A 9,270-nucleotide genomic window follows, 5' to 3' on the forward strand; every position below is an offset into this window, starting at 1 on the left:
CATATGGGAAATGTCTGCATAGTGTCTGGAACCGTCAGGGATCGCCATGTGGTATTTTCCTTCCTACAGTTGCCTCTTTACTCCCCTGGTAACTCTATTGTAGAAGGGCTGATAGACTCACCCTGCCTTTGTGAAAAGATTGCTGAGAAGATATTCTTCGTCATCTATTCTGTGGCATATCTGACAAATTTTGAGCCTCTGACAAGAGTCGCTTCAAGTCCCAACACTCAGCATTAAATGTGGGTACTATGCTGGGACTGCGTCTGTGACTGTCGGTGAGCAGGAAAGAGCCCAGAAGAAAAGAAGGTAGACCTCCAGCGGTTAACAACCTAACACTAGATACACTATAAAAAGGATTAGCTTGAAGCAAGCTGTTCTAGAAGCACTATTCTAAAGAAAGAGGGTGTGAAAGAACCAGAGTTGGGATCAATTTGGGGCCAGTGGGAAAGTTCCCACCACAAACCTCTGAGCACAAGGGCCCCTCCCTTCCAGGAAGAAAAAAAAAAGCTGGTTTAGTTCCTGAGATAGCTGCAAGCCAAACTGTCAGACAAAGCTACCTGTGACTCCCAACCGACCCCCCTTGAAAAGATTGACACTGTGTCAATCTGAAAGATGTTTCGCTCCACCAAATGCACTTAGTACCCTGCCTAGTTACCAATTGTTTGAATTCTGCCCCAATTGTTCGCAAGGTATATAAATAATCCCCTATTTAAATCTGCTCAGGGTTGTCTATCCCTTGAGTGAGATAACCCCAACATGTTGGAATGATTGAACTCCTCTTACTTTTGCAACCATCACCACCTCCATGGGTCTCATTCAAGGGGTCCTGGAAGAGGTTCAATTTGGACCTCATAGGTGAAACTTTCTGTTCTGCTGCAGTTGGAACCACCATCCCTCAACTGCAATAAGTACAGTTCGGCCATTTTGTTTTCATGTTGTTGCTGCTGTTTAATGTACAGGTACTTTATTGCTCACCTCTCACACAGAACACACCTCCAGCCACTTTGTATCACAGCTTGACAGTGTTTGCATGTACAAACAACCAGCAGAAGCATCGAGTGATTTCAGTATAGACGTGGAGAGTGAGTCAGCCAGGCTTCTGTCTGCTGCAGCAATAATGAAGGGCCTCCTGCACTGAGCAGGACTCGATCTCACTTCGTAGTGTGCTTCCATCACAAGAGAGGTCTCTTGCCTAAAGCAAGCAAACCTGTATTTGTAGCTAGTGCATAAAACAGTCTGTTCACCATTTCTCCTAGCGAATTTCAAGTAAAAACGAGGTCGAAGGAGGAACTTTTGTTTCAGATGGATGCAGGTCTGTTTGAGTTGCTATACGTAACTAAGCGCCTACAGGTGGGTACTACAGGTCACAACTTCATTTGCTTTTGTCGTTTTTATGGATTTTGGCCGTGTTCGTGGATTTTGGAGGAGCATATGGTTCAGTATTCCACCAACAGGTAAGGCTACTGTGCTATCTGCAAAAGAGCTCACGTAATAGGGACCAATCTTACAGATCTGTCAGAAAGAAAGGTGATGAAATCTCTCTGAATAAAATGCAATCAGGGCAGAGCTATGCCAGGAGAATAGAGATGGTTTACGAAAAACACAAAGGGGTTGTTAATATAAGGAAGGTTTCCTAGCAGTAAATATAAAAAAAAAAGTCTAGGCAAATTCTCATTTTCAAAACTTGCATATTGAAAACTATTTTATTCAAGTAATTTCTTCAGAAAAGCATGTATGTTCCAACTGGATTCGTCTACTGGTCAATTAAAAGCAACTTAAATTGCCTTTAAAATTAGTTTTTCATAGAAAGAAGATATGTTTCTTAAATAAACAGTGTTATGTAAAACTTCTTAGTAATAAAAAGAGAGAAAGACTTGAATGGAGACTAGCAAATGGTTATCCTAAGCAGGAGTATGCTTGCCACATAGATGTTGGATTCAGGATGCTGAAACTAAGTTTCTATTACTTGAGTTCTAGCAAAATATAAGATTCTGTAGCCTCAACTAGTATGATGTCTTCCTTGTCCAAATCCAGAATGACTATACTGATAGCCTCCATGTTGGAAATGCTGTTCAAACTGGCCCCCTAGTGTTAAGTCTGGATTCTTCTTCCTCCCCAGCCTCATCCCTGGCTTCCCCATCCTTCCAGACCTCCTCAACCACCTCTTCCCCCAAGACCACTGCCTTATTCGCCATGGTGCCCACCATCTTGGTATCTATTGTCCTGCTGGTATCCACTGCCCTGGTATCCACTTCCTCTATATGAAGATGTTTGGAAACCACCATCTCCACCCCCTTGATAGCCACTGCTGTGGCCACCATGATAGCCACCAGGCTGGAAGCCCGGATCTCGATAACCGCCATCCTGGTAGCCACCTCCACCTCCACTCCCTCCATCTGGCCAGCCTCCTTGATGCTTTTTTCCTCTTCCTCCCCCTCACCCACCATGGTCATAGCCACCACATCCACCTCACCCTCCTTGTTCATGACCTCCTCGTCCTCCATATGAGGAATGTTTATAACCAAATCTCCCTCCACCTCAGCCTCCTGCTTGCTGCTGGGGGCCATCTTGTCTTTTCTGCCACGGTGGCATCTTTGGAAGCAGGGGTTCAATTTCACTAGGTCTGCCACCTCTGTCAGACACCCTGCCCATCAACACCTTATTAATGGCACAGGCAGTCTTTTCTCCTATGGACCCATTACTTGTCCTTAAAATCTTTGACGAGTCTTGTCTGGTGGCCAAAAGATGAGCAACGGAAATAGTACCTTTAGGAGACAAGACAGAACGCTTGGGCTGCTAAACTTTAGCTAATTTTTCTGTCTGACTCTTAGCTAGGTCAGACCAGCCAGAGGACTGGACAATGACATCCAAACGTCCTCTGGACTTTGTATTCATTGGCTATGGCTTGGTGAATGGCTTCTATCTTTTCCCAGTGGGCTGGTCCCATTGGCTTCTTCAATAATGGCTTTCCCACAGGATTAGCTGGAACTTTTGCTAATGTTTCCTTTAATTTTTTTCTCATTCCCACTGAAGAACTGGAACATAGTTATATTGGCTGGAGGTTTGGACATCCCTAGAGCAATATCTATGCCTTTCAACTCTCCAAACCCTCACTACCACCTCCTCCTTGAGCACTTATCTTTGAGGAGCATTCACACTGAGCACTCCAGCAGCTTCTGGTTCTGAGATGAGGTATGTGAGCAAAAGGAGGCAGCTCGTCTGAACAAGAAGGCGCTTGGTTACATCCCCAGAGAAGAATATGGCAGTTCATCTCCCCCAAGTATCCCACTCACCTCAAGCTGGAATTCTTCAACTTCACTTGAACTGCTAGTCGTCTGCACATTTTCTTCTAGTTTATGGAGGACTCATAATTCAGACAAGCAGAGAGTTTGGTAAACTTAGGGGAAGCAGCTCCAGCATAGACTGCTTGCAACAACGACCCATCATCCAACAGTGGGCCCTCATAACCTAGACCTTCCAACCACTCCAAGCTGTCAGTGTCCATGAGGTCACCCTCTATGCAAAGTTCCGTGTCGTCAGGCTGCCCTCTCCCTAGCGACACATACACTTGTGCTTTCGAGCCAGTTTGGTCATTTTGTAAGCTGTTTCAAAGATGTGCTTCTCCTTGTTAGAACTTTCTCTGAAGAAACTACCTGTGCTCCTGGGCCACAGGCTTCCTACTACAGCGACGTCTAAGGATATCCTCCAGTACTTACACTTCCAAAAGGACAAGAATTCCAGTTCTTCTTTGTAGTGTTCTAGGGAAATTAAGGAGCATAGATGAATAAACTGAAACCAGGAAGATTAATGTATTAGAGTCTTATTACCATGATGCATATCTGAGAGAACTAATGTGGAAGGAGGGGAGATTCATGTGGCCTCGTGGTTTCCGTGCATGGTTGGCTAGCCCTGCAGTTGCCAGGGTGTGGTGAGGGAGAACATCATCCTGGAAGAACAGGAGAGAGCAACGCTGCTCACTGCAGGCAGCCAGAAAGCAGAAGGAGACAGACAGGAAAAGGTGAGGAAAATACAGAGCCCCAAGCACATGCCTCCAGTAAACGCCTTTCTCCAACTTGGTTTCACAGCTCCTTCTACAATAAAACCAGTAATGGGAATGAAGACTTCAACACACAAGCCTGTGGGGCCATCTCCTATTCACACCCTAGTAACTGAACCTTTCATATGCTCATCATCTTAAAAGCTGGCTCTTACATTTTTAGGAACTCATTTTATGGACAGAGCAACACGGTGTGCCCATCAAGACCTTGAATATGGGAGAAATGCTTTATTCAAACCCATTTTATAGGGCCAGCTGTGTAACTGGTGTGTCTATGCTGGACCCCTCAATCTTACCTGAAAGATCCAACGTCTTGGATCTTCAAATGGCTTTAAAAATTGAGAATACACTAGCCCAAGTCATAGAATAGATTTGCAAAGAGCAACTGAGACTTTTTAAAGCATGTTTATCCGTGAACTCAAATACAGCCATCACAGTGTGTTAGAAAGGCATATTTAAGTAAAACCCTTTGATCTTGGCTAAGTATATCTAAAGATGTTTTTGCAACATTCCTGCAGCAGAAGATCCTCTCAAGCCTTCTATAGGACCCCTGATTCTGCAAATCTGCCTTTCAGGACCAATTCTCAATTTTGAAGTTTAGAGAGCTCTTAGTCTTTCCAATATGTGATGCTAAGGCCATCCATCCCTTAAGGGCTAATTGTATCACAGTATTGACATTCTGTGATTCTGGTGGTTGTCACTTCTAATATACCAACACAGAAATCCACATAATTCTCGAAAAGCTTCACAGTCCTGCTGATGTCTCTGCACCTGCTGAGATCTGACTCCTGGAAGAGCATCACTTCTGAATGAAGGACCATCTTCAGGAGTATCCACAGCATAGAGAAGTCTTCTATTTCAAGCCACTTTTAGTGTCTCATTATCGTCCCTTCTCCCCTCCCCACCCATAGCAGCTTTGAGTGCCCCAATTTCCTGTGTTTCTAATTCTCTTGTGTATGGTTTTTACATGTTCTCATAAACACTGATATTGGAATGCCCTTCATTATATCTGTCTCTTCTGTAAGCAAATACCCACCTCTTCCTTTTTTTTTTCCTAGCTGCGACCAAACGTTATTGATATTTTTGTTGAAATTGGAATTTAATATTTTTTTTAAATTTATTTAATACTTAATAATAATTCTTTGGTTTCCGGGCAAACATCCCCCTCCCTCCTCCCCTTCCTTATGGGTGTTCCCCTCCCAACCCTCCCCCCATTGCCGCCCTACCCCCAACAGTCTAGTTCACTGGGGGTTCAGTCTTAGCAGGACCCAGGGCTTCCCCTTCCACTGGTGCTCTTACTAGGATATTCATTGCTACCTATGAGGTCAGAGTCCAGGGTCAGTCCATGTATAGTCTTTAGGTAGTGGCTTAGTCCCTGGAAGCTCTGGTTGCTTGGCATTGTTGTACATATGGGGTCTCGAGCCCCTTCAAGCTCTTCCAGTTCTTTCTCTGATTCCTTCAACGGGGGTCCTATTCTCAGTTCAGTGGTTTGCTGCTGGCATTCGCCTCTGTATTTGCTGTATTCTGGCTGTGTCTCTCAGGAGCGATCTACATCCGGCTCCTGTCGGTCTGCACTTCTTTGCTTCATCCATCTTGTCTAATTGGGTGGCTGTATATGTATGGGCCACATGTGGGGCAGGCTCTGAATGGGTGTTCCTTCAGTCTCTGTTTTAATCTTTGCCTCTCTCTTCCCTGCCAAGGGTATTCTTGTTCCCCTTTTAGAGAAGGAGTGAAGCATTCACATTTTGATCATCCGCCTTGAGTTTCATTTGTTCTAGGCATCTAGGGTAATTCAAGCATTTGGGCTAATAGCCACTTATCAGTGAGTGCATACCATGTATGTCTTTCTGTGATTGGGTTAGCTCACTCAGGATGATATTTTCCAGTTCCAACCATTTGCCTACAAATTTCATAAAGCCGTTGTTTTTGATAGCTGAGTAATATTCCATTGCGTAGATGTACCACATTTTCTGTATCCATTCCTCTGTTGAAGGGCATCTGGGCTCTTTCCAGCTTCTGGCTATTATAAATAAGGATGCGATGAACATAGTGGAGCACGTGTCTTTTTTATATGTTGGGGCATCTTTTGAGTATATGCCCAAGAGAGGTATAGCTGGATCCTCAGGCAGTTCAATGTCCAATTTTCTGAGGAACCTCCAGACTGATTTCCAGAATGGTTTTACCAGTCTGCAATCCCACCAACAATGGAGGAGTGTTCCTCTTTCTCCGCATCCTCGCCAGCATCTGCTGTCACCTGAGTTTTTGATCTTAGCCATTCTCACTGGTGTGAGGTGAAATCTCAGGGTTGTTTTGATTTGCATTTCCCTTATGACTAAAGATAGTGAACATTTCTTTAGGTGTTTCTCAGCCATTCAGCATTCCTCAGCTGTGAATTCTTTGTTTAGCTCTGAACCCCATTTTTTAATAGGGTTATTTGTCTCCCTGCGGTCTAACTTCTTGAGTTCTTAGGCCTCTATCTGTTGTAGGATTGGTAAAGATCGTTTCCCAATCCGTTGGTTGCCGATTTGTCCTAACCACAGTGTCCTTTGCCTTACAGAAGCTTTGCAGTTTTATGAGATCCCATTTGTCGATTCTTGATCTTAGAGCATAAGCCATTGGTGTTTTGTTCAGGAAATTTTTTCCAGTGCCCATGTGTTCCAGATGCTTCCCTAGTTTTTCTTCTATTAGTTTGAGTGTATCAGGTTTGATGTGGACGTCCTTGATCCACTTGGACTTAAGCTTTGTACAGGGTGATAAGCATGGATCAATCTGCATTCTTCTACATGTTGACCTCCAGTTGAACCAGCACCATTTGCTGAAAATGCTATCTTTTTTCCATTGGATGGTTTTGGCTCCTTTGTCAAAAATCAAGTGACCATAGGTGTGTGGGTTCATTTCTGGGTCTTCAATTCTATTCCATTGGTCTATCTGTCTGTCTCTGTACCAATACCATGCAGTTTTTATCACTATTGCTCTGTAATACTGCTTGAGTTCAGGGATAGTGATTCCCCCAGAAGTCCTTTTATTGTTGAGGATAGTTTTAGCTATCGGGGGTTTTTTGTTATTCCAGATGAATTTGCAAATTGTTCTGTCTAACTCTTTGAAGAATTGGATTGGTATTTTGATGGGGATTGCATTCAGTCTGTAGATTGCTTTTGGTAAAATGGCCATTTTTACTATATTAATCCTGCCAATCCATGAGCATGGGAGATCTTTCCATCTTCTGAGGTCTTCTTCAATTTCTTTCTTCAGTGTCTTGAAGTTCTTATTGTACAGATCTTTTACTTGCTTGGTTAAAGTCACACCGAGGTACTTTATATTATTTGGGTCTATTATGAAGGGTGTCGTTTCCCTAATTTCTTTCTCGGCTTGTTTCTCTTTTGTGTAGAGGAAGGCTACTGATTTATTTGAGTTAATTTTATACCCAGCCACTTTGCTGAAGTTGTTTATCAGCTTTAGGAGTTCTCTGGTGGAACTTTTGGGATCACTTAAATAAACTATCATATCATCTGCAAATAGTGATATTTTGACTTCTTCTTTTCCGATCTGTATCCCCTTGACCTCCTTTTGTTGTCTGATTGCTCTGGCTAGAACTTCAAGAACTATATTGAATAAGTAGGGAGAGAGTGGGCAGCCTTGTCTAGTCCCTGATTTTAGTGGGATTGCTTCAAGTTTCTCTCCATTTAGTTTAATGTTAGCAACTGGTTTGCTGTATATGGCTTTTACTATGTTTAGGTATGGGCCTTGAATTCCTATTCTTTCCAGGACTTTTATCATGAAGGGGTGTTGAATTTTGTCAAATGCTTCCTCAGCATCTAATGAAATGATCATGTGGTTTTATTCTTTCAGTTTGTTTATATAATGGATCACGTTGATGGTTTTCCGTATATTAAACCATCCCTGTATGCCTGGGATGAAGCCTACTTGATCATGGTGGATGATTGTTTTGATGTGCTCTTGGATTCGGTTTGCCAGAATTTTATTGAGTATTTTTGCATCGATATTCATAAGGGAAATTGGTCTGAAGTTCTCTTTCTTTGTTGGGTCTTTGTGTGGTTTAGGTATAAGAGTAATTGTGGCTTCATAGAAGGAATTCGGGAGTGATCCATCTGTTTCAATTTTGTGGAATAGTTTGGATAATATTGGTATGAGGTCTTCTATGAAGGTTTGATAGAATTCTGCACTAAACCCGTCTGGACCTGGGCTCTTTTTGGTTGGGAGACCTTTAATGACTGCTTCTATTTCCTTAGGAGTTATGGGGTTGTTTAACTGGTTTATCTGTTCCAGATTTAACTTCGGTACCTGGTATCTGTCTAGGAAATTGTCCATTTCCTGAAGATTTTCAAGTTTTGTTGAATATAGGCTTTTATAGTAAGATCTGATGATTTTTTGAATTTCCTCTGATTCTGTAGTTATGTCTCCCTTTTCATTTCTGATTTTGTTAATTTGGACACACTCTCTGGGTCCTCTCCTTAGTCTGGCTAAGGGTTTATCTATCTTGTTGATTTGCTCAAAGAACCAACTTTTGGTTCTGTTGATTCTTTCTATGGTCCTTTTTGTTTCTACTTGGTTGATTTCAGCTCTGAGTTTGATTATTTCCTGCCTTCTACTCCTCCTGGGTGTATTTGCTTCTTTTTGCTCTAGAGCTTTTAGGTGTGCTGTCAAGCTGCTGACATATGCTCTTTCCTGTTTCTTTCTGCAGGCACACAGCGCTATGAGTTTTCCTCTTAGCACAGCTTTCATTGTGTCCCATAAGTTTGGGTATGTTGTACCTTCATTTTCATTAAATTCTAAAAAGTTTTTAATTTCTTTCTTTATTTCTTCCTTGACTACGTTATCATTGAGTAGAGTATTGTTCAATTTCCACGTATATGTGGGCATTCTTCCCTTATTGTTATTGAAGACCAGTTTTAGGCCGTGGTGGTCTGATAGCACGCATGGGATTATTTCTATCTTTCTGTACCTGTTGAGGCCCGTTTTTTGACCAACTATATGGTTAATTTTGGAGAAAGTACCATGAGGAGCTGAGAAGAATGTATATCCTTTTGCTTTAGGATAGAATGTTCTATAAATATCTGTTAAGTCCATTTGGCTCATGACTTCTCTTAGTCTGTCTACGTCTCTGTTTAATTTCTGTTTCCATGATCTGTCCATTGATGAGAGTGGGGTGTTGAAATCTCCCACTATTATTGTGTGAGGTGCAATGTGTGTTT

The 9,270-nt window shown here is 42.5% G+C and overlaps 1 pseudogene; it reads right to left on the reverse strand.

Moving 5' to 3' along the window:
- Positions 1-1,999: 1,999 nt before the first annotated feature.
- LOC134484905 (protein FAM98A-like) lies at positions 2,000-3,514 on the reverse strand (annotated as a pseudogene).
- Between the last annotated feature and the right edge of the window lie 5,756 nt (positions 3,515-9,270).

The sequence above is a fragment of the Rattus norvegicus genome, chromosome 1, assembly GCF_021556685.1.
Source record: "Rattus norvegicus strain SHRSP/BbbUtx chromosome 1, alternate assembly SHRSP_T2T, whole genome shotgun sequence".
In the NCBI taxonomy this organism is placed as follows: domain Eukaryota; kingdom Metazoa; phylum Chordata; class Mammalia; order Rodentia; family Muridae; genus Rattus; species Rattus norvegicus.